The following is a 26194-nucleotide window of genomic DNA, read 5'->3' as shown; positions in this document are numbered from 1 at the left end:
ATTTCAATTTTAATTAATTACAATTTTAAAATTTCTTCATCAAATACACTAGCCACATTTTAAGTGCTCAATAGCATCCTATGGCTAGTGGCTACCATAGTGGGCAAATCAGTTAGTGCAAATTTCTACTTGTCTCTTTTCAACATCTGAACATTTTCCATCATCAGCCCTGCTTCCCAGGACTGGAGACATTGACCACTCACTCCTTCACTTCCCAACTGTACTCATACTTAATTTGTTCTCACAGCACTTATAATAATTTAATTATAGCTGCATGTTTTTCTCCTATACTTCCTGTTTCCCAAATGCTGCACTTTGTCTATTTGCTTGTGTAAACTGAAAGTTCTCTTATTATAATTACTGACTGCTCCACCTTTCTGTCTCTGAAAGAACACATTCATGGCCTGGTACCAGATTCCAGGTTCTATGGTCAAAGTTACCCCTGAGACATCTCATCAGCATAAATGAAAAAAAAAAAGGCCCATGTACAGTTATAATTTCTTTATTTTTTTTAAAGATTTTATTTATTTGACAAAGAAAGAAATCACAAGCAGGCAGAGAGGCATGCAGAAGGAGAGGGAGAATCAGGCTCCCTGCTGAGCAGAGAGCCCGATGTGGGGCTCAGTCACCATAAGACCATGACCTGAGCCGAAGGCGGAGGCTTAACCCCCTGAGCCATCCAGGCATCCCCAGTTATAATTTCTAATTACAGATTGGACTTCCCCACTCAGATCTTTCTGTTTTCATCTTTGTTTTTTCTTTGTTTAATTTCTGTTTATAGAACTCAACTCCTTAGGTAGCTGATATTGGTGGAATCACGCAATAATGGTCTTTTTGTGACTGGTTTATGTCACTTTGCAGTGCATGATAGGATTTCCTCTCATTTTAGGGCTCAATAATACTCCACACAATACTGTGTGTGTGTATATACCACATTTTGTCTATCTATTCATCCATCAGTGGACATCGCACTTTGTGACTGTTCAGTAGTGCTGCTATGATCATGGGTGTGCAAATATTTCATTGAGACCCTGATTTCAATTCTTTTTGATTTACACTCAGTGGGATTGCTGTATCATATGGTAGTTCTGTTTTTAATTTTGGGGGAACCTCCACACTGATTTCTGTAAGGCTGTACTATTTTACAATTCCACCAATAGTATGCAAGAGTTCCAATTTCTTCATGTCTTTGCTAACACTTTGTTGTTTTCTGTTTCTTTGATAGTAGTCGTTCTGATGAGAGTGAGTAATAACCTTGTGGTTTTGCTTTTAATTTCTCTGGTGATTATTGATGTTGATCAACTTTTTATATGGTTGTTGGCCATTTGTATATCATCGTTGGAGACATGTCTAGTCAAGCCATTTGCCCATTTTTATGTGGGTTATTTGATTTTTTTGGTCATTGAGTTGTAGGAGTTCTTTGTATGTTCTAGGTTTTAACCTTTTATCAGATATATTATTTGCACATTTTTAGGATGTCTTTTCACTGTCTTGGTTGTGTCCTTTGATACACAAAAGTTTTTGAGTTAGATGTAGTCTCCCCTCCTTTTTTTTTCCTATTTGTCTTGTTTTGGTTTTATTGCCTGTGTCCTTAGCCACATTTTAATTCTGAATACATAGTGTGGGAAATTTTTATCTACCATCAAAATGCTGTCTTAAGCTAGAAACCATGAATGATCTTTTTGTTTTCTTTGTAAACAGTCCTGTTTCTCACTTGCTTAAAAAAATAATAATAGTAACAATAATTGGAGGCTACAAGATAAACTTCACCTGTCTACCTCGCTCCCTTCCTTTCCTCCCTCTCTCCCTCCCATTGTCCCTCCCTTCCCTTCCTTCTCTCCTCAATTCCTTTCTTCCCTCCATGCCTGATGTGGGGCTTGAACTTATGACCCTGAGATCTAGAGTCCTTGCTCTACTGACTAAGCCAGGGAGGCACCGCAAATTTCACATTTCTTACCTAAGGCATATAACTTACTAATTTGGACTCTTCATGCCCTTTTTTTTTTTTTTAAAGATTTTATTTATTTGACAGAGAGAGATCACAAGTAGGCAGAGAGGCAGGCAGAGAGAAAGGAAGGGAAGCAGGCTTCCCACCAGGCAGAAAGCCTGATGCGGAGCTTGATCCCAGAACCCTGGGATCATGACCTGAGTTGAAGGCAGGGGTTTTAACCCACTGAGCCACCCAGATGCCCCCTCTTCATGCTTTTTTAACCTCATTACATATAAGTTTCCATCCCTACTCCAGTGCCTAGCCACCCTAGACTCTTCCTGTTTCCATGGTGTATCTTGTATATTCTTGCAAATCCCCTTGTATATTCTGTCTTTGGAAAACTCGCTTTCTGTTTGGCAGACTCCTAATCATTATGTGAAGACTTCACTACTTTGTCCTAGCTGCTTCTGTCCTTGATCTATCACTATTGTTGGCAGATTAATCTTATCTCACTTCCCTTGTAGGAACACAATTACCATGCATACAGAGCACTTAAGCATGAAGTGCCACAAAGTGTTCAATGCGTGTTAGCTGCTCCCTTTACCCATTCTAGTTATTTTAACAAAACTGGTAGTCATAGTATCATAGTACCAGCTATAGCCATATTGCTATTGCATCTATTTATTAATAAGTTAGATTTTTAAAATATAAAGTCAAAACATGCATAAATTAAAAGTTCTCTATAAAGTTACTGGCTGTATCCATATTTATATCTCAGAGAGAACAAATTCATGACCTGGTAACAGATTTTAGATTCTGTCATGGGGCCATAGATAGGAAACAAGGCCAAAGTGAAATTTTAATTCCTAATTTATAGGTTGGACTTCCCCATTCAGATCCTTCCATTTTTACCTCACCTTTGTTCTTATCCTCTCAGCATGTAATGCCCTGCACTCTCCCCCCCACACACACACTTTTTTGTTTTTAAAGATTTTATTTATTTATTTGACAGAGAGAGAGAGAGAGAGATCACAAGTAGGCAGAGAGGCAGGCAGAGAGAGGAAGGGAAGCAGGCTTCCTTTCGAGCAGAGAGCCCCATGCAGGGCTCAATCCCAGGACTCTGAGATCATGACCTGAGCCGAAGGCAGAAGCTTAATCCATTGAGCCACCCAGGGGCCCCACCCTTTCCCTTTTTTTACTTAACTAATTTTATAGTTATACTTAAATGTTATACAAATATATATATATACATACATATATGTGTGTGTGTATATATGTATATATACACACACATATGTCTCAAAGAAGTTTATTTGGAATGGCTTCTACCCTTTAGTGTTGCCAAAGTCCTATATTTTTTACATGCAGTTTTTAATTTCCTACTGGACATCAAACTTCAGGCTATAATACAACATTCATCTTAGATACTGTTAAGCCTAAAATAGTGCTGGGTCTTAACAAGTTGCTAATACATATTTGTTTAGTGAATGGAAATTGACAAGTTTCTTTTTGCCACCTAGATTAATAAGGTGGGCTAGACTTCTTTCCATCTTTCATTCTGATCAGTAGGGAAACCGAAGTGGCCTGCTCTTAAGCCTTCTGGCTAGGTCCCTTCCTTATCATTGGAACTCTGAAATAAAATAGAGAACATTTTCCTGAAGCCTGGAAAAAAGTGGACTAAACTATCCTTTATATGACTTCTATCCCCTGTGTTCCACTGTGGTGCTCCCACATTCTTCAAAGGGTGGGAGTACCCTCTGAGAAAATCCATGTCCAGTCTATTGAATTACAGTCATTCAAATTCTGTTGCCCAACTTTATGCTTACAATATGAAAAGACAAGTATAAAAATATGTGTAAAATTGAATTCTGTGTATGTGAAAATCCAATCTTCATTATGCATTTTAATATTGTTTCTATATGCAATGGTTCATATATGTCATTATCATTGCTAAGAAAATATGAAATTTCTGCTGATAACTCCAAGTGGAAGACAATATAGTAACAGATCACTAACTTCCTCAAATGTGTTTAAATGTTTCAGTAAACAGAATATTTTGAGCAAAAAATGCATGTTGAGATTTGATACAATATCATATTACCCAATTTGACATAAAAAATCATGCCATTTAGATGACTTTCACTATGCCTCAGGAACTGTATTCACTTAGCACCACACACTGCTTGGAAGCATTCAAACTGTATCTATGAATTAATTTGAAAGTGAGAAAATATAGACAATGAGAGCAGTATTTTGAAATTGTTCTTGAAATCATAAACAGTTATTGGAATTGGTTTATGTATTGAAATAAGTTCAGAATTTAAATAAGGAAGCTTCTCAACATATACCAACTCTATCTTTTATAGTTTTTAAACACTAACTTCTGTATCTGGACAATCATATTTATTATTTATTAGTGATTTAAACCAGTGCATTTAGGTCTTTCTCTTTCATTTAATTTTAACTCATTTTTACTTACTATGATTTATATAACATAGTACTTTAAATAGATTGATGAAGACATTGACTAATAGAGTAAAAGTTCTACATGCAAATTTTGGTTTTTAACTCTATTTTTAAAATGTAAATCTGTTATACAGTGATCTGGTTATTGAATTTTACCGGTAATGGGGGGGGGGGGGGAAACTGTTTTCATGCATTTTGTTTTAATAATTAAGGAGTCGGCTCTAACTCTGTATTTCTTCTTGCTTACCTACCTTTCCTTCTACTTCTTTTCTTTCTCTATTCATTAACTCACTCAGATTTTATTAAGCTTCTGTTAATTACGAATGAACAGGATTTGGTGATTTAGATATGAGGGATTGAGGAGAGAGAAAGGAGGAAATAAAAAGGGTCTCTATTGGAGAAACAGAGTAGGTGGTAGTGCTAGTGGTCCGAAGAGCCTCAAATGTAGCCTGGCATACAGTGGGTTCTCAATAAGTGTTGTTTATTGACTGAATGGTGGATTGAATCAGTGAATACAAGCTAAAACCTGGTGACTATGGAAGGAATTTACGACTTCATTTATTGGTATAAAGTCTTAAAGTCTCAGGTATGTGTTAGATATCCAAATGGACATGGCAATGGTTGTTGATATGATTTTGGAACTCTGGTTTTAAATTTTTGAATCATTCTTCATTCTCCTTTTCACCAATATAAACACTTCCCGGGAACAAGGAACTCTGCTAATTCCTTGTTCTTGGGAAAGAGAATTGAGAGATAAGACACAGCCCTGCCCTCAAAAAGTCTGTATTTTCCAAAAGACACAGATAAATAAATATAACACAATGCTAACATGCTAGGTAAACAACAAGGTAAAAAGAGTCACCTGGGCTGGAAAAGTCAGATAAAGATTCTTTTTTTTTTTTAAAGATTTTATTTGTTTATTTGACAGGCAGAGATCACAAGTAGGCAGAGATGCAGGCAGAGAGAGGGGAGGAAACAGGTTCCCCGCTGAGCAGAGAGCCTGATGTGGGGCTCAATCCCAGGACCCTGAGATCATGACCTGAGCCGAAGGCAGAGGATTTAACCACTGAGACACCCAGGTGCCCCTCAGATAAAGATTCTTAAGGGAAATGATGGGTGAGATTATGATGAAAGCAAAAGTGACAGTTATCTAGTTAGTGAAGGAGACAGGAGAGAAAGGAATTTTTTTCTAAGAGGAAGGGAAAAAGAGGGCCTCACTTGTACTATGGTGGGCATGCTTGCTCTGTTAATTGGGAGGAGGGAGAAGGTGTGGAGGGGAGGCATGGGATGATTGAAGCTTGGAAAGTAAACAGAGTTCTCTGATGTTTCTTATGGAAGATAACAATGTCTAAGTTGATCAGTCAACAATAATAAAAACAACAATATAAAAATGTATTGAATTTTCTCCTCTACTTTTTGTAGTTTCTCCATTTTTGGCCAGTGAATGTTGCCATTTAACATTCTGTCTTAAATTTTACTTTCTCATCAAAAAAATTTCATTCATTAATCCCATCCATATCAGTACCTGGTTTTTATTCTTTTAGTATAATCTTTGTATAATATTTGTTTATATTTGCTAATATGTTATTTTAAAAATATAGATATACTTTATATATTTTCAAATACACTATTAAATTTCACACAGGTATGTGTTTGTGTGTGTGTGTGTGTGATTTTAAGCATTTTTCCAGTTTTTTCTCCCTCTGGAATAATCCAGGGTGATCACCTTTTCATTTCCAAGTCAGTAGATTAGCAACCTTAATTGAATCTGCAATTTTAATTCTCTTTTGCCATAAGAAATAATACAGTCAGAGCAATGACATCTTTTGTGGAAGGTATCTTTTTGCCTACCATATATTGTTAACATTTTTTTGTTGTACTTATTAGCCATATAACTTATGGCTTATTAACTTTTTTGAGCTAATTTCCTATCTCTATAGGTCTGTAAATAAGGCTTAATTAAACAAGTGTTTAACAGAGGGCTTCGGTAGTACATATATATCCAACCAATGAAACTACTAAATCCAGTATACCTAACAATTAGCTGTGTCCCAATAGATTTCAGGTAGAAAGATGACGACTCCAGAAGAAATCACATAACTGGCTAAAGCACCTCAACCAAAATACTTTATTTTTTTGATGTAGACTTAAAATGGAAAGAGATGGATTGAACATAAACCAAAACTATACAATATCTCTTTTTATACATCATTTTCTTTTCTATTTTTCTGATTCATTTTCTAATAGTAACAATATGATTAGAAATATTATTAGATGGTATGAGAGGGGTGCCTGGGTGACTCAGTCAGTTAAGCATCTGCCTTTGGTTCTGGTCACAAAACAGAAGTCCTGAGATCAAGCCCTGCATCGGGCTCTCTCCCCTCACTCATGCTCTCTTTCACTCACTCTGTCTCAAATAAATAAATAAAATCTTAAAAAAAAAAAAGATGGTATCAGAAATATTTGAATACATACTTGTTTTAAAAGCTTCCTATTTTAGTTGTAGTTCTTCATCTGATAAATTAAAATTTAGTATATTAAAACAATGAAAGCACTGTGAACAAAACCCTATTTTTTCCAGAATTTGAGCTTTAATGATCTTTAGCTATTTGGTAGGATTTTCTTCCTATTTTTTAATCAACAATTTTAGGTAATAAGTCCTTTAGGGAAAAGCTTTACTTGTTGATTTTTTTTTTTTTTTAATTTACTGATTTGTTGGTTTGGAAATTTTCAGCCTTTGTATAGACTTTCTGAGGTTAAAACCCAAGCATCTTCAGCTCCAGACTGAGAAAGACTGAACTTTCATATTCCTTGGAGAGAAGGTCTCTGGAACTAGCTAGGTCTTAAATAGCACAGAATACTGAAGCTTTTCCTTGCCTACCCTCATCAGTAGCATATAAAATAGCCATGGTAGTTGGTTCTAACAAATACATCTTCCAAGAAAACAGTGGTAAACCCTGAAGGGCGTAATCATATATGCTAGAAGCATGAACACTTTACCCTGATAGTCTTTTCCTGAAGGACAAGAGAAGCAGATGTTTTTTGTTTTTTTTTTTTTTTCCCTTCCCCCAGTATTTAACACAGTTGATTGTGCATGACTAATTCTTTTGCTAATCTTGTCTGGTGTCAATCTTTTGGTTTTTAGTGGAGGTTTCCTTTGGGGATTTCGCGGCACACATGGCTGACCTGCATGCTTCTTTATCTCCAGGGCTCTAGTAAAATATTAGCACACAAAGCTAAATTGATTTGGAAACATAAGGCACAAAAAAGCTGGTTTTATGCAAATGTGAACACTGTATAAAAAAGCCCTTGGACATCATTTAAAGTGCAGCTTCACCTCCACTAACTGGCTCACTGACCTTTGGATGGATGCTAAAATTAACCATTTAGAAAATCTTAAGCTTTGCTCTTCCTGGGGCCCTGCATGTAAATGTGGGTGTCCTATACCCCTGTTCACCCCTTTTATGACTATGCAGCCAAGTTTTCATTTATCATGCCAAGAAAGAAATTATCCAAAAGAAGAGAGTATCCAAAACTCATTTACATTTGGCTTTGGACTTACTTTCCAAGTTATAATTGGCTTTGGACTCTATAAAAATTATTTTGTAGTCCCTAACCACATGGTAACTGACATCATGAAAAGGTGACCCAGATAAGTAGTAGGTGGCAAGGTTTTGAGTGAAGAGTACATTGCTAAAAATTTACACCCGAGCTGTGTGTTGGCTCTAATTTCGATAAATGATTTGTGCTATAGCAACTTTTGTTGTATTAGAATATCATACATATTTTTTATGGTAACACCTTATGCAAAATTGGTGCTCAAACTATTTACTGAATAAATGAAAATACTGTTTACTTTTATATGTAGCATAAGTCATTGATTAGAGGTATTAGGGTTTGCATTTTATTTCTTCTTTGAACTTTAAAACTTGTCATATGAAAGGCTAATTTTGATCAACACATTTGCATGTATGGAAAAAAAATACTTATTTTTAAACAGGAAGTTGTATTAAAGCTAAAGGGAAATCATCAGCAAAAATTACACAATAATGATCTGCTTAACTTTCCATTTGATTCTATCTCATTTCAACAGATAATTGTGGACTACATGATTATAAAAAAATAAAATAGAGAAGAGAATGAATAAAAAAAAGAAAAAGAAGTAACAATTATATATAACTAACCCGAAGAAAATATGTCCTGAGCATTGATGTGCTGAAGGACATACAAAAACCACAAATACTTACTCCATTTAGAATAAATAATAAAGAAAAAAAATCTTTAAGGGACCAGATTTATTCAGTTCAGTTAATTTTAGTAAGAATTAATTTCTTTTTTTTTTTTCAAAGAGTTTATTTATGTGTCAGAGAGAGCACAAGCAAGGGGAGCAGCAGGCAGAGGGAGAAGCAGTCTCCCTCTGGAGCAAGGAGCCCAATGTAGGACTAGCTTCAAGCAGCCTGGGATCATGACCTGAGCTGACAACAGATTCTTAACTGATCACCCAGGTGTCCCAAGAATGAACTTCTTTATGCAAACAGAAAGCTTGTAATTGTTAATTAAGTGGAAATATTGCAGCATGTTATGAATTTTGTCAACATTGCTATAATATAAACATGAATTTGCACAGGATCATTCTGTATGTCATTTTGTGTAAATTCCATTTAAAAACTTCAGAAAAGCATTCATACCTGATGTATGTTGCAGGTGAATTCATAATAACCTCATTTTCTTAGACATTTTAGGGATATGTACATGTGTATATTTGTATGAGTGTGAGTACATACACTTATACACACCCCCCCACACACACACGTATTTGTGTTTTTAGACTAACACCTCAATTTTGCATTTTAAAAACCATTAGAAAGGGTGCCAGGGTGGCTCACTCGGTTAATTGGCCAACTCTTGATTTTGGTTCAGGTCATGATCTTAGGGTCCTGGGATTGAGCCCCATGTTAGGCTCTACCCTCAGTGGGGAGTCTGCTTGAGATTCTTTCTCCCTCTCCTGCTGTCCCTCCCCCTGCTCAGGCTAGCTCTGTCTCTCTCTCTAAAGTAAATAAATATAATCTTTAAAAAAAATACCATTAGAAAAAACTTTCTATTTGTATAAGAAATAAAAACATTGTATCTGAATTACTTAAATATTTAAAGTTTAAATGTTGTCTGTCTCAAAGTTCACATTTTTATAAAAATAATCCATACTACAGAAATATTATAATGATCATTTTATTTTCATAAATCACTCTAATCTTGTGATTACAATTTACTAATAAAACCAATCTAAGATGTTATGTGCATCCTACATTCCAGTTGTTACCCAATGTGAAATTTTATACTGTATGTTTAACTACTTTCTGTATTGATTCTTTTTTTTTTTTAAAGATTTTATTTATTTATTTGACAGTGATCACAAGTAGGCAGAGAGGCAGGCAGAGGGGGAGGGGAAAGCAGGCTCCCTGCTAAGCAGAGAGCCCGAAGTGGGGCTCGATCCTAGGACCCTGAGATCATGACCTGAGCTGAAGGCAGAGACTTAACCCACTGAGCCACCCAGGTGCCCCTTTTCTCTACTGATTTTTATCCAAATATGGAGGATGAGAGATTGAGAGAGAATTTGCCATAAACATAATTGATGTTCATCAATTGTGTTTGGCCTCAGGAGATACTTTCTAGAAAAATTTTAGAAAGACCAATCCTAATTTCCTATGACTTTGGATTGTCTTGGCTTCCTCTCAGGTTTTGGGCATGTCTTTCCATCTTCCCATGTTGCCTCTATCATTGTGTATGTTTGTGCATTCTGTTCTTCACTTTTTCACACTTGTTTTTCATATCACACTACAGTGTGTATAGTGGTTAAAGCTATTCTCTAAGATGGCTTCATTAGAAACTTGGCTTTGCCACTTCACAGCTCTGTAATCTTGGGCAAGTTACTGACCTCTCTGTTCTTCAATTTTCTCTTCTGTAAAATATAAATAAACAGTTTTTATTTTATTTTGTTTTGTTTCCTTCATAGAGTCATTATTAGGATTACATTTGATGATCTGTTTTACAGGTTTAGAAGAGTATTTTCAAGTATAAAATGAATACTCCCTCCCCCCACCCTTTTTTTTTAAAGTAGATTTCACATGCAGTGTGGAGCCCAATGCTAAGCTTGAACTCAGGACTGTAAGAACAGGACCAGAAATGAGACTTAGAGTTGGATGTTTTATGGACTTAACAATCCAGGCACCCTGAATACTATCCAATTTCAACCAAAATTATCTAGTTTATGTTTTACTAAATATGTACTTTCTTCTGAATTCCATTGGTTGGAAATAGATTCCAAAAAAAACTAATATTTAAAATATAGTAAATTCAGGAGCAGATTGAGAGACAGCCTATTTTTAAGCAATTAGGCTCTGCAGAACTCTTCCAATTATACTAAAATTGCTCTCATAATTTGCCTTTTGAGAGGGCCTCTCAGGGACAAGGATGTGCTACTTTTTTCTTTCTATTCTGTTCTTATTATTCTATTTTGTAGCAGAAGATGAGATACAAACAGTAGAGTAAGCCTGTCATTCAACTAGTAGAGATGGCAAGACTGAAGTAAGATATGTAAGCTTGTGAATGGGTTATCTACCCTCTGCTGTGACAGTTTTGCCAGAGGGAGTAACAAGTCAATTGTGCCATTACCTCGCCAGAACCTTGTCTTCATACACAAAAATAAAACTGCTAGGATACTGATAAAACAGAAAATGTGCGACTGAGAGGCTGTTGGCAACATTTAAGTCAACACATTTGCACTATCAAAATAATGATAATTGTACAAATAAACCAGCTTAGATCAAGCTTAAGTAAATTAACTTAGGTCACATAATTCATTAGTATCAGATTTTTCACCAGTCTCTAATTCTAGAGCACCCACTTTTAAGTTCAACATAACACTACCTGTCAAATATTTTTCAAGAAATTTCATGGGCATATGGAAGAGTAAAAATATTTTTTAAACAGATAATATATTATTTAGGTGTCTACGGTAAGCCAGCTGTGTTTTGGATACTTGGAATAATGCTGTGACTAATGTATTAGTAATGTAGTGAAGATGTCATGACATTTATACTCCAGAAATAAATGAGACAACAAACAATACTGAACTGTATGATGAGTTAAATGAAGAAAATATAACAAGTGATGGGGTAGAGACTGATGTGGGATGTTTTAGTTGATATAGTCATTAGTCAAGGAAAGCCTCACTGGTTTGGATATGGTCAAATAGGCAACCTTGGAAAAATCTTAAGGAAGAAGTTGCCAGCCTAGAGAATAGTTAAAATAAAGGTTCTAAAGTTGGAAGGAGCTTTGTTAAATTTAAGAAAATATAAATTCACCACGTGGCTTGAGCTTAATGAGAGGATTATGGATTAAGACCATTTAAGGTCATGGGAAGGATATTCCAAATTCAAGAAAGGCTATTAGAGTGTTGCAAACTGAAAAGTGTTAGTGATATTGTTTTTTAATTTCAACTTTAAAGAAGCACTCTTAACCTTCCTGCAGAGGATACATTTTAACAGTACAAGAGAAGAAGGAAAAATTAAGGTTGAGATGGAGATGGAGCACTGAGAAATGATGGAGCATGAATAAGTAAACCGACTAAAAATATATTAAACCTGTTTCTGTATTAAAAGAATTTGTCATCTATCTGAAAATATTTGTGGAATACACACTCTAATTTAATGACTGTTTATTATCATTCTTTGAAGAGCAGTGTTAGACAAAGTTAAAAATGTCTCTCAACAAAATGATTTATATCCACACCTGAACTAATAAAATCAAGGAGTCAATACCCTTGATCTAGAGGAGGGAAATATTCTGATTTTGTAAGAAATCATCCAAAGTCCACATAGAAGTCAGTGATATCCTCCAAAGCCATTCTATTCAATATCACTTAAGATATCTTGACCACCCATTAAGTGCCAAGCATACTTCTAAGCACTGAAAATACAATGATGAGAAAGATAGCCTTTGTTTCTGTCCATACAGGGTTATACTCTTGCTGTTTAAACAAGCTGTGTCTTCCATAAAATAAATTAACAGCTTCACTCAAATTTACAATTTTCCATTTTCAAGTAAACTGGGCTCAAGTTCTCTAAATTTGGATTTGTTAAAACACTGCATGGGATTTATAAAAATGTACACAAGACATGAATACCTTTTTAGTTATCTGGCCTATGAGGTGAAACAGGGAGAAAGCATCTAAGAATACATCAAATTTAAATCTGAAAACAAGCATTCCTTATTTCTGGAAATTTTCTTTAAAAATCTGCATGACAAAGTGAGTTCCAATAGAATTAATTTACACTGTCTATATAACTAATGGCCAGTGTTGCAATACTAAGGAAATCTTGACTTCTCAATTGTTTAATTCAATAAATATTAACTTCTCAACCATGCAATTTCCATTGTACGGCTGGTGACCCATATTGATCTTATAGTTGCTGCCATCTGTGATTATTATCTTGAGAGGTTGTGAATTAAGATCGTTTAAGGTCATGGTAAGGACACTGATGTTATTTCAAATTCATGGAAAGTGATTAAAATGTTACAAACAGGAGAGTATGTGTGACATGATATGATTTTAATTTTTAAAAGATATTCTAGGTTTTCCTGTAAAAAATAATACAAATGGATAGGGAAAGAAGATGGGTTTTAAGTTATCCATGCCTAGGCAGGAAGGATGTGAAATATTTTTAGGGACTAGCCATGGATGTGACTTAAGTCACTTTTGCCCAATTCCCATTAGACAACCCTTAGCTTAAGTGTACTGTTCTAAAATCCTCAGTAGTGGTGATATGTAGTCTTGCTGAGGAAATAGAGCAATAAACATAAAGTATTGCTTCTGCCTCATGGTATTTTCAATCAGAATCTTGGATACAAATGTTTCTTGTATCTCAGTAACTGTTTCTTCTGTTTTACTTAGCCTCAGTCACTTCTTCAAACTCCTACAGTTTCTGAATACTCCCTGTTCAGATGAGAATCAGTAAATCCTTCTACTGAAATTTATGTAATCAGTAACTATGAAATAATCAAAGATTTTGGAAAGGGTGATTGCTACCAAAACTAGTTAATATGTTTTATTAAAGGTTTCCCTTGGGCAGTTGAATGGATGGTGAAGAAGATAGAGTGAAATGACATTGATTACAGAATTGACAGTATACTTGGAGGAGAGCTGAAATAAAGATTAGATGTTGTCACCTTGGGAGAAAGTATATATTATGAAAAGAGGAGTAGAAGGCTGTTATTAAAGTAACTGGTAGGGAGAGAGGAGAAAGTATGTTGATGGTTAAGAAGTAGTTAGATAGGTGTAAGTGTAATCAGTAACATATTCCACAAAAAGCCAAAAAAGGGAGAGTTCTCAAAAGGAATGAGTTAATACTACGTTAAATGTCACATGGAGGCCCATTAAAACATATTGAACATGCATGTGTCCTTTAGGAGATCAGTGGTGAATTTAGGAAAAGGCTTCTGATAGAAAGTTTATGGCAGCATTATCAACACTAGCCAAACTGGAAAGAGCCCAAATGTCCATTCACTGACGAACGGTTAAAGAAGATGTGATATATGTATATATATATATAATAGAATATCACTCAGTCACTAGAAAGAATGAAATCTTGCCATTTCCAACAACATGGATGGAGCAAGAGTGTATTATGCTAAGCGAAATAAGTCTGAGAAAGACAAATAACCTTATGATTTCATTAATATGTGGAATTTAAGAACCAAAACAAATGAACAGAACAAAATAGGGATAAACCAAGAAGCAGATTATAGAAAACAAATTGAGGATTGCTGGAGGGAGGTGAGTGAGTGATGAGCTAAATAGGTGATAGGTATTTGTTGTAACGACTGCTAATTTCTACTCCTGAAACTAGTCTTACACTATTACACTATATGTTAACTAATGAGAATTTAAATAAAAATTTGAAAAGAAAAAACAATATGTGAAGAAAAATAAGATTGCAGTCAATTAAGGGATGAGTAAAAGGTAAGTAGTAGAAACATTAAAGGTAAATTTTCTGAGGAATTTGAAAAGGAAAGGGGAAATTTCTGTTAGGAAAAGATGATTAAAGAAAAATTTACTCAAAAAAGAAAAAGAAATTACTCTGACTTGTTACTTGAGGGTGGGGGTATTGGCTTCACTTGTATTTGGACTTGTAGGGTCGTGTTGGAGAGTTGTTTACCAGCTTAAGTGATCCCAGGAGTAAAGACCTGAACTTAGACAGAAGATGGGGTTAAGTACCCCATGAATGGATTTGTTACTTTACCTGAGTTCAAGCAAAACATTCCTGATTCTAGTTAGGCATTAGAGTCATTTTTTTAATTGCCTTACTATTGACCTCATTATTAACCAATTAAATAGGAATCTTAAAGTTTATTCTACTATCAATTAAATAAGAATTTTGAGGTTGGAACTGAATAATAGGCATTTTAAAATATTCTCCAGGGCCACAGAAGGGGCTCAGTCATTTAAGCCCATGAATCTTGATTTCTGTTTAGGTCATGATCTCAGGTTCCTGGGATTGAGCCCTGCATCAGGCTCTGCACTCATCAGGGAGTCTGCTTAAGATTTACTCTCTTCCTGTGGCCCTCTCCACCTACACTCACTAGTTCACTCTCTCAAATAAATAAATAAATCTTAAAAAAAAAAAAAAAAGAGTGTTCTCCAGGAGTTTCTAATGTTTAGCCTATGTTGAAACAAAGTTGATAAAATTTGGGAAATTTGGAGGGAAATCATACCCTTAATATTCTCACTTTTGAAAATGGAGTGGCATTAATGTTTGCCTTCTGAGAGTAAAAAGCATCAGGGGAGTGGGGACTCCAGGAAAGTGACAGAGGTTAACAAATGAAGTGTCAACAAGGATAGGAATTTTTAAAAATAGAGGCATTGTGATGGTGGTTGCCATTTCTCTGAAACTACTTTATTGCTGTCAAACGGCAAATTCCTAGGCTCTTCCCTGGACCTACTGAATCAAAAATTCTGGGAGCTGGGCCCAGCAATCATGTTTCAAGCCCATGAGGTGCTCTTTCATGCTAAACTTTGAGGATTGTTGACCAAGCCAATCATGAATGTTTGAATCATGCTCAGTTTCTAATCACTCTTCAAGAAGAGGAGAGCCAGATTTAGCCATTCTCTTAGGGATTCAGGGGATAACCTCACAATATATTTGCTGACTTGGATGGAGATGTGTGCTTTTGAGGTAATTTCCCTTTTACTTCATAATGGTTTTAATTAAAATATAACATGTATATGGAAAGGTCATAATTTGCAAATTAATAGCTTGATGAATTATCACATAAGCAATGCAGCCTTTTTACTACAACCCAGATCAAGAACATAATGTTACCCAAACATCAGATATCTCCGGAATACTCCCTCCCAGTCACTATTCTGTCCTTTCCTGAAAGTAAATACCCTTCTGATTTCTAGTACTACAAATTATTTTTACCTATTTTCAACTCCATAAAATGGAATCTTGCAGTATGTACTCTTCAACCAGTGTTTTTCTCTGTGAGATTCATTATCTTTTTGCATGTAGTAGTAGTTTATTTTTATAGATTGATGGTGATACACTAAAATACTAAACAATAAGTAATATATGATATCTTTGGTGAATACTGTTTTTCCCCCCAGATTTGGTTATTAGAAGTAAGGAATCTATGAACTTTCCTATAAATATATTTTGATGCACATCTGAAAAATGCCTAGTAATGGGAATGTTAAATCATAAGACATGGCTAGCTTTATTAGATTATCTCCCATTGTGTTTTCTAAAATGGCTGTACTAACTTACAGAACTAACAGGAGTGTATAGAATTTTAGTTGTTTCACAGTCTTGCTAAGCTTTTATGTTATTACTTTTCATCATTTAAACATCTTGGTGTGTGTGTAATGAAGAAATTTAGTTTTAATTTGAATTTCTGTAATGACTCATATGTTGAGTATGATTCTTATATGTTTATGAGCAATTGGTCCATTCTTCATTGTGAGATGCCTGGTCTAGTGTTTTGTCCATTTTGTTATTAGTTGTTTGCCTTTTCCTTAATGATTTGTAAAAGTTCTTTGCATATTTTGGATGGACCCTCATCAGTTATGTGTAGTGGAAATATCTTCCACCATAAGGCTATCTTCTCTTAAAGAACGGTATTCCTAATTTTAATGTAGTGCACTATATCTATTTAAGAAAATTTTGACAATCCTAAAGACATGAAGATGTTGTCTTACATTTTGTTTTAGATGCTATATTGCTTCACCTTTTATATTTAGATTAATGGTTCATCTGGCATTGACTATACTGTATGGTGGTTGATTAATCCAGCACCATTTAATGAAAGCATGTTCTATTCCCAATGCTGTATGGTGCTGCCCCATCATAAATCAAGTGTTTAAATGTGTATGTGTGTATGTTACTGAAGACTTTATTCTGTTCCATTGGTTGACTGGCCTGTATTTACTTTTAATTCTTCATTGATTTGATTAGTGTGGCTATATGATGAGCATAAATGCTGCTTATTTAGCTTTATTTTCCTCTTCAGGATTATCTTAATTATGCTTAACTTTCTTCGCAATTCTAGATAAATTTAAAAATCAGGTTGTCAATTTATATACATGCATACACATATGCACAAGCAAAATTTTGAATGGAATTACACTAAGACTATAGATTAATCTGAGGTGTACCAACATTTCTAGATTACCAGTCTGAAAGCATAGAATATCTATTTATATAGATCTGTAGTTTCTCTCAAAAATATAAGTAGAGCTGGGGCGCCTAGGTGGCTCAGTGGGTTAAGGCCTTTGCCTTCTGCTTGAGTCATGATCCCAGGGTCCTGGGATCAAGCCCCACATTGGACTCTCTGCTCAGCTGGGAGCCTGCTTCGTCCTCTCTCTGCCTGCCTCTCTGTCTACTTGTGATCTCTGTCTGTCAAATAAATAAATAAAATCTTTAAAAATATATATATAAGTAGAGCTTTGCTCAGGCTTCTTGTGTTTTTAGAATTTTTATTTCTAAATATTTGAATACTTATTCTATTCGAGACGTTTTTAAAATTTCAGTGTCTATTCAGATACTGATACTGATATGTTGTTTATTGCCTGTGTATAAGTGGTCTCGCTAAGTACATACATTAAGCTGTATATTTAATCTGATTGATTAATCATTGATTAATGATTGAGAATCAATATTCTAGTGTATGGTTTTGTAAATAATGAAGTTACACTTTATTGAAGTTAAATATGGAGAAAAATCTAAAACTTGACTCTCACTCCCACCCTCTAGGTGCTGAATAGCAATAAGCTTTTCAATTAAGTGCCCTTTCAATTTTGAAGCTTTTGCCATGCAGCATACATTTTGTTCTTAAAATATATTTAGCAGTTTCTCTCATTTTTCTACTCAATTTTGACTTTCTGCTGCAATTACCGTACTATTCCTCTGCTTTGGAATAGTGATATATTCTTTGTGATTCTCTTTTTATTCTACTCTACAGAGAGATGGTTCACAGATCAAATCCAATTTGATGATCAGTTCAAATAATCATATTTATTCATTTACTTATTTTATATTTAATTCAGTACATTCATATAAACCTCCACTATATGTCAATATCTTTTTTTAAAATAATAGAAATATTATGTGGACAAAAATAAATACCATCCCTGCCTTTATAATGTTTAAAAATTAAAGGTAGAGAGAGATTTCAAGTACCTATGTGGAAAAAAGTCTTCAACCAACCTGTGACCGCTAAAGTCACTTGGGGCACAATATCCTGATAACATAAGCAGTAAAGAAGAGAGTGTATGATCTTGTGGGTTTTCATAGGCAGAACTTGTAGTCGTAGCTCATGCCATGGAATTCATTTGCATGGCTGAACCTAGATATAGGAAGCACAAGAATATTTGGTCTATTTGAGCAGCTACCTCTGGTTACAACAGTACATGTGAGAGTGGGAGAGGGGAACCCTCTTACACTGTTGGCGGGAATGCAATTTGGTGCAGTCACCTTGGAAAACAGTGTAGAGATTCCTCAAAAAAAGTAAAAATAAAGCTGCCCTGTGACCGTGCAATTGCTTTCCAGGTTATTAAACCCAAAGATACAGATGTAATAAAAAGAAGGACCATCTGTAACCCCAATGTTTATAGCAGCAATGTCCACAATAGCCAAACTGTGGAAAGAGCTAAGATGCCCTTTAACAGACGAATGGATAAAGAAGATGTGGTCCATATATACAATTACTCAGTCATAAGGAAGGATGAATAACCAAATTTTATATCAACATGGATGGGACTGAAGGAGATTATGCTGAGTGAAATAGGCCAAACAGAGAGGGTCAATTATCACTTTGGTTTCACTTACTTGTGGAACATAAAGAATAACATGGAGAACATTTGGAAAAGAAAAAGAAGGGACGCCTGGGTGGCTTAGTTGGTTAAGCAGCTGCCTTCGGCTCAGGTCATGATCCCAGCATCCTAGGATCGAGTCCCACATCGGGCTCCTTGCTTGGCAGGGAGCCTGCTTCTCCCTCTGTCTCTGCCTGTCACTGTCTGCCTGTGCTCGCTCTCGCTCCCTCTCTCTCTGACAAATAGATAAAATCTTTAAAAAAAAAAAGTGAAGTGGGGGGTGTGAGAAATCAGAGGGGGTAATGAACCATGAGACACTGTGGACTCTGAGAAACAAACTGAGTGTTTTAGAGGGGTGGAGGGATGGATGAGCCTGGGGATGGGTATTAAGAGGGCACGTATTGGATGGAGCACTGGGTGTTGTACATAAACAATGAGTCTTGGAACACTACATCAAAAACTAATGATGTATTGTATAGTGACTAATATAACACAATAAAAAATTTAATTAACTTTAAAAAAAAGGAATTTTGCTGTTTAGCTAATTGTCTTTGCCATACCAGGATGCCAAAAACCCTTTACCTCTTACATCTGTAGGTGTTTAATTTTCATCAAATTTGGATTTTTCTTTGTCCATTATATCTTCAAATAGCTTTCCATGCTTCCACTCTGCCCCACTGCCTTTTGGAACTTCAGTATTACTTATGTCAGCATGCTTTATATTTTCCTACATGGAAATTCATTTTTAAAGTTCTTTTGTTCTTTTCCTACATTTTGAATAGTTTCTGTTGCCCTGCCTTCAAGTTCAATATATTTTATTCTGTAGTATCTAATTGTTATAAGCCCTATTAAGCAATTATTTTCATTTAGAATAATATGTATTTTGTCTCTTAAAGTTTTATATGGTTACTATATACATACTATATACTATAACTTTCACTATGTTCACTGTGTTTATTTTTTCTGTAAGGGTTTATGTAATGAATATTTCAGATTTTGCATTATAGCTATGGTCTCTATTATTTATTTATCTTTGATTTTTGTTTTTCATCTGTTTTTTTTTTTTAAGTCAAGCAGAGAAAGACAACTATCATATGATCTCCCTGATATGAGGAAGTGGTTTTTCATCTGTTTTTATAGTTCTTTAAAATTATAAAAGTCATGCCTATCTCTTAGGCAATACAAAACAGGGTATAGTTCAGATAGAGCTTGATATGTAGTTTGCTAAGCCTTGCTTTAAATTATAGAACAAAATTATAATAATTCCATCATCTCCATCATTTTTGTTTGGTTTCTATTGAGCAATAGTTTTCTTGGTAATGGGTTGTATTTTTCTGCCTCTTGAGATGACTCCTCCTTTTTTACTGGATGTTGAACATTGTGAATTTTAAGTTATTGAGTGTTGGATTAAGTTTTCATCTTTTAAAGAATGTTGGATTTTCTCCTGATATAAAGCTAAGTTCCATTAGGTTCAGAGAGTGTCTTTGAGGTTTGTTTTTAAATTTTGTTATGGCAGTTCTAGAGGAAACTTTGCTCTAGGGATTGTTTAGCCCCTCTAATGAAGTTCATCCCTGCTGAATTGCTACAGAATACTCTGGTTACTTAAAGACAACTCTCTATCCTAGCTGGAGGAATTTGCAAAATACCCAACCCTGTGTGCTCTCTTAGAGCCATTTAGGACAAAGATTCTTCATTTCTTTTTGCCTGTCTGCATGGAATTTCCCCCTTAATGTGCATTTGCTCATATTTAGCAAAGATTCAGGGTGCTACATTGCAGATTTTGTGAGTTGTTTTTTGGTAGAGCTCCCTCTCTGAATCCTGTCTTACAACAATGGGGATGTCATGGTTCCTGAACACTGTCTACTTAGCTCAAGGAGAGCATCATGTTCTACTGATAATCCCTTGGTCCCTAATGTGCTTCTAGACAGAAAGCCAGGCAATTCTAGGGATTTCTTCCTTTATTCCTCTCCTTTGTGAGAGTCACAATTCTGTATGGCCCTAATGCAATGTTAAAAACAAAACAAAACAAAAAACAACAAAAAAAACCCAACTTATTTTGCTTAGTTTTTAATTTTTTTTTAATAAAGGCTCATAAATTTGCTCCCTGTTACTGTGTCATAGCTCCCACTTGAGTGAAAGATTTTTTTCCTCCAAATCTTTAAATAATTTAAATTATCATTGAATGGATGCTTTTTCTTTCTTATTTGGAGATTTTAAGCTGAATATTAAAGTAAAAATCCACATATTTATTAATTACTTTCCTCAGTGCATTATATCACCTTCTCATTTTCTAAACATGTCTCTTAGGAATGTAAATATAAATTAAGATAAGATACTTCCTCTAAAGCATATTTGAGTATTTAGGAATAAACAATTCTGAGCCATTATGCTTAGCTTTCCCTTTCCATAAAGTGTTCATCTGGATGAATGATGAGTGTTTTTCTTCTTCAAGTTATTATAAATGTGATTCTAAGATTAATTTAATTTTATCTGTTTTGATATGAAAGAAGCTGAAGGTGCTGGACTGAGAAATGAAAATAAGGACACTTCGGTTTTCCCTATAATCACAAAACATGTACTCTCTTCCTTAAAACGTGGGGCAGCATTATGTGTTGTGCCTTGAAAAACATAAAACTACCAATCTAGAAGATGTACAATTTAACTACCCTGTTGCTCAATTTTCTTCTCTATGAGAAAAGTGTTTCTCCTTAAACATGAAGATGCATAAGGCTGAACTACGAAATGTAAACAAGGAGAGTCACAGAGATGGAACAGCTGCTCTGCTATGTAATATAATAGATAATTAATTAATGTAATATCTAAATAGTTTGTCTAATTAAGAGGTACAACAGTGATGCCTGTCTACAAAGGAACAAGAATCTATGTAGATGTCAGTTTTACTTGACTGCTAATAGAAGGTTGAGATTTAACAAGGGAGAGTTGCAAAAAATTTCCCATGATCTAGTCTGATATGGATTGAATGTTTAGCATCTGGAATTCACCAAGTGTACTCATTTTCTAAGATTTACAGTTAATTTATCTTTTTTGATAAACAAACCTATTTCCTAACACCCCTGTACCCCCATCTCTAAGTTATTTCAAAAGAAACTTATAGTAGGACAGAGCACAGTATGAGATCAATATCTGCAAAGATGTACTACAAAAAACTGTTTCAAGTGTTAACGTATTTTTTTTTGATGCTTTTTTTTTTTACTGTCATGTTTTGTGGCAGTTCCAATTTACAAGATCTTAAATGAAACGTATCATCTCCTAACCAAAGCCAAAACAAAGTCTGGTATTTTCAGTATATAAATGAGTGTCACAGACATGGAAAGTAAATAAAATTTAATTTTAGGAAAAATATATTTGTGGAAAAATATTAAACTTTTTTTCTTAATATTTGCCCTTAAATACAACTAATTTTTAAATTTATTTGTGACTTTTCTCCCTGCTGTATCGGTGAGAGATTAAAGAGATTGTTTACCAAGTTTACATAAATTCAGTTATTTTAAAGAAGTAGAAGTTATTTGATGATGTTTTAATTATTACAAACAAGAAAAATTAGGTTTAATAGAATTTTAAATTTAACAGCCATAGTTTTTATCAATAGATTTTAGTACATTAAGAATTAAAGAGAGTTAATAGTATTTTCCCCTTGCTGTTGGAGTAAGTCCCAAGTCAGAATAATTATTTAAAAAAAAAAAAGCTTATTCTTAAAAGACCACATTTTCTTCATTGATTTTATTGGCTAAACTGGTTGTTTTCTTCCTGTTTTACAATAAATTGACTGCAAGCTTCTTAACATGCAACTTTCCATCATCCAGTATATTTTTAAAATAGCATACTTTCAATCTTACAACCTATGCACTTGTCTTAGAACAAGAGTAGAGAAATAACCAACCTTTTTAGTATCTACTATATTCTGTATGTGATAAGTAACCACATTTTGAAGCCAACACAACTTCTAGTTAACTACAAGATAAATCCAAGATAGTCAATCATATTGCTTTACTCTTTAGATGAAAAAAATATTCTTAAAAATAGGCCTAAGAAGAGTATTCTAATTTATTTGGTCATGATGCTATTTATTCACAAATGCCTACAGAGATCAAACTAATCTTTTGAAGAACTGAGGTAAAAATACACTACAACACTGAAAACAAGAGATTGTTTATCTCAAGGAAGCAACAAAGCATGGAAAAATTTGCCTGAACTCTTGATCCAACCCCTTAATCTGATCTGCTATTTTCTGTCAACTCCAAAGAGCTATCAGAACGATATTTTCAAAACCCAAATCAAATCATGTCATTTCTGCCGAAACCCATCAATAACTTTCCATAGCTCTAAAGAATTTCCAAAAGCTTGTTGGAAAGGTTCTATGAGGTCTAGGCCCTAGCTGCCCTTCCAACTAACTGTATTTAGTACCACATAGCCCCCCACTATCTTGGAAACAGCACGGATTTTCTTTTTGTTTGGAGAATGCCGGCTTTCTCCAGTGAAAGTTTCAGTATACCTATTCAGAACCCATTTCCTTCTGCTTCTCATCTAGTTAATGATTACTATTCACCTTTCAGGTTTCAAATCTGCAGTTTCAGGTTCTTTTTTAAAATGTTTAAAGTTTTTTTTAATTAAGTTATGTTAGTCACCATACAGTAGGTCATTAGTTTTTGATGTAGTGTTCCAAGATGCATTGTTTATATATAACACCCAGTGTTCCAATCACTTCCTCGGAGAGTCTGTGTTCCTGAATTCCCTAATTAGTTCAAAGACCACCATATGACATCAGTACTAAATGCTTTTTATTCACAGTGCCTGACAGAAATATAACTTTAAGTGTTTGTCCTTTGTTTAGAACCTCACACTCTACTGGACAGGATGCTCAATGAAGTTAGAGATTATTCTAAGTTTTGATCATCACTATAGCCTGAGACACTAACACAGTCCCCCTTGGTACTTCATAGATCACAATGGATATGTTTTGAACAGATGGCTAAATGAATTCACTTCAAAATTCACAGATTTGTACAAATAACCAACATGATCCCTTATGTGTCTGGAATCTGTTAAAAAGTGGTTCTCGTGAACAAACTTAGTGACTCTGCTCTTTCTGTGAACTGCTGGACAAAAGATCTTGCAGGCAACATTAATCCAGCAGGCAAGCCTAGTGGCTAGGACAGGGTGGTGCCAAATGAACTCAAAGACCAACTCACTTTGACCCGTGACCAGGCAATGTTACTCAGCAGAGAAAGTGCAACACTGGATTTAAGGGTTTTATGGCTTATTCTAATGCTGCCTTCCACTTTTTCCAACTCTGTTATAAAATTTAAAAAAAAATTAGTTTATGTAATATCATTTGCTACAACAATCTATGATTATAGGAAATGTATTGGCTTTTACAAATATAGTATTAAAACTAGGCCAAATCACAATGCAAAGATTATAACATTCAAGTAGGGCCACCTAGCCAAACTGTTATATATCTAACCCATACAAAAGTAAATTACCTATTTCACGATTTTGTCAGATGCTGATTCTATGACAGTATCTATATAGAGATAAGAGATAAACAGGAGTGCATAACAAAGAACTTGATATGAGAATTGGCAAGAATGTTGGTTTCAGTGTTGGAAGATCTGCATTCCCATCTTGTTTTTAAGTATAAGTCATTCATACTTTCAGATTGAGGTTATTTTGCTGTAAATTAAAAATGTCCCTAGAGAGAGCTATTATACAAATTGTGATCCATCTCCTGTATTAGGAGTTTGGGTTGATTTCTCTCTTCTGTGAGCTTGCAGAAACTTCAAGGAAACCATGCAAAGAAACTGATTTGTGTGACCTATAGGTTTGGGGAAACAGTATATTATTATTAAACCATGGTTGAAATACTTAAATGTTGATGGTAAAGTCATAAGGCTGCAGTTGAGAAAAACCTCATTTCCACAGAGGATGAATAAATGAGGTATGTTTTCATTTTACCAAACACAGGACTTTTGTGAGGGAGTTCTCTTGAATTGTCTTAGATCCTTCCCAAGAGGCCCACCTGGAAAAATAAGGAGATGTAGTTGGAAAGAAGATGGAAGTAAATTATTCTATATCCATGTTGTAAGGGAGAAATGGAGGCGGCCAAACAGATAGACACATTCCCCCACAACAAGGGAACTGAATGGGACACCCCTGAGGATCCCATAAAGGTTCATGAGCAAAAGAACCATCTTTCCTTAATCATCTGCTAAAAATCCTAGAAAATGGTACCAAATAATTTTCAGACAAGTAAAACAATTCATGTCCCCCAATCTCTTCTACAACCAACTCCAGGAAGAATCACAGAATGCTCAGTGAGTAGAGGAATATGAACAAAAGTACTAGGAGGGAGAACAGAGAAGAAGAGCTCATTGTTCTGCCTTGTATTTGCCCCATCTGCCACAAGCCCAAACTAGGGAGAGCAAAGAAACTTAACCCAAAGAATTCAATTATTTTGTAAGTACCCAGCACTAGACATGCTAATCAATGAACTGAGATTTTTGAATAAAAAAGGATTTTTAAAAATTTTTATGTTAACTGAAATATATGTTTACCTGGGATTGTATCTAGAGCCATGGAAATAAATAGCTCATAGAGCTATGGTTTGAATAGGCTGTGTACTAGTTATACTACAAATACATGATAGTGTAACATTTTATTTCCAAAGTGCTACCCAATCTTGGAGTTGGTACTGAGAAGACAAAGAGTAGAGGTAGTTTGGGGTCAGGGTAAGCTACAGAAGGACATGCTTACCATAGGTTAATGTTAAGATACTGAGGGAAGACACTGGGTGTTCTGTCAAGAAAATTGTAGTAATATGCCTCATAGTCTAGATAGGACCACTTCCTCTTTCTAAGTAACCCCCAAAACTTAAAAATATAGAAAGGGCATGCAATGAAAATAAATATAACTTTTACAATAGTGGGTGATAAAAGGTAAGTATCTGTTAAGAGTAATAAACTTCTGTTTTCAATTTATGAATTACATAGTTAAATACATAAAAAGTAACAGGAAGAAGCTAATGTTATTTGATATATATAGTATAGTGATAATGTTCCTGGTACCAAAGCATTTTGCTATCACTGGCCCATTATGGAGTTAAAACAGGGTGCTGTCCATCTCTAGTAAAGTTATGGAGTATAAGTCATTACACCAAATAATATTTGGTCATTATAGAGCCAATTTTCTCCCTCTAACATTTGATTAAAATTGATGGAACTTTCTGAGTATCTCAAGGTAACTGCCTAGATCTTGAGACAGTTTACTGTACAAGTAAACTAGTAACCTATTAATGTGACTTTCCTAAACAGTGTTATGTCAAGACAAATTTTATAGTTTCAATGTCTTTATAAAACAAGGAACTTTATCTTACCCATCTCACACTAAACATAGATGGTCAAGTATTCCCT

General features: G+C 34.7%; 1 protein-coding gene across 1 annotated transcript in view; it reads left to right on the top strand.

Annotated features, from left to right (window-relative positions):
* Positions 1-26194, top strand: part of CSMD3 (CUB and Sushi multiple domains 3) — a 1237422-nt gene that overhangs the window by 323156 nt on the left and 888072 nt on the right. The gene's annotated exons all lie outside the window — the stretch shown is intronic.

The sequence above is a fragment of the Mustela putorius genome, unplaced genomic scaffold (genome assembly GCF_011764305.1).
Source record: "Mustela putorius furo isolate JIRA1106 unplaced genomic scaffold, ASM1176430v1.1 tig00000228_pilon_pilon_pilon, whole genome shotgun sequence".
NCBI lineage: Eukaryota > Metazoa > Chordata > Mammalia > Carnivora > Mustelidae > Mustela > Mustela putorius.
This window is presented reverse-complemented; position numbering and strand designations above follow the sequence as displayed.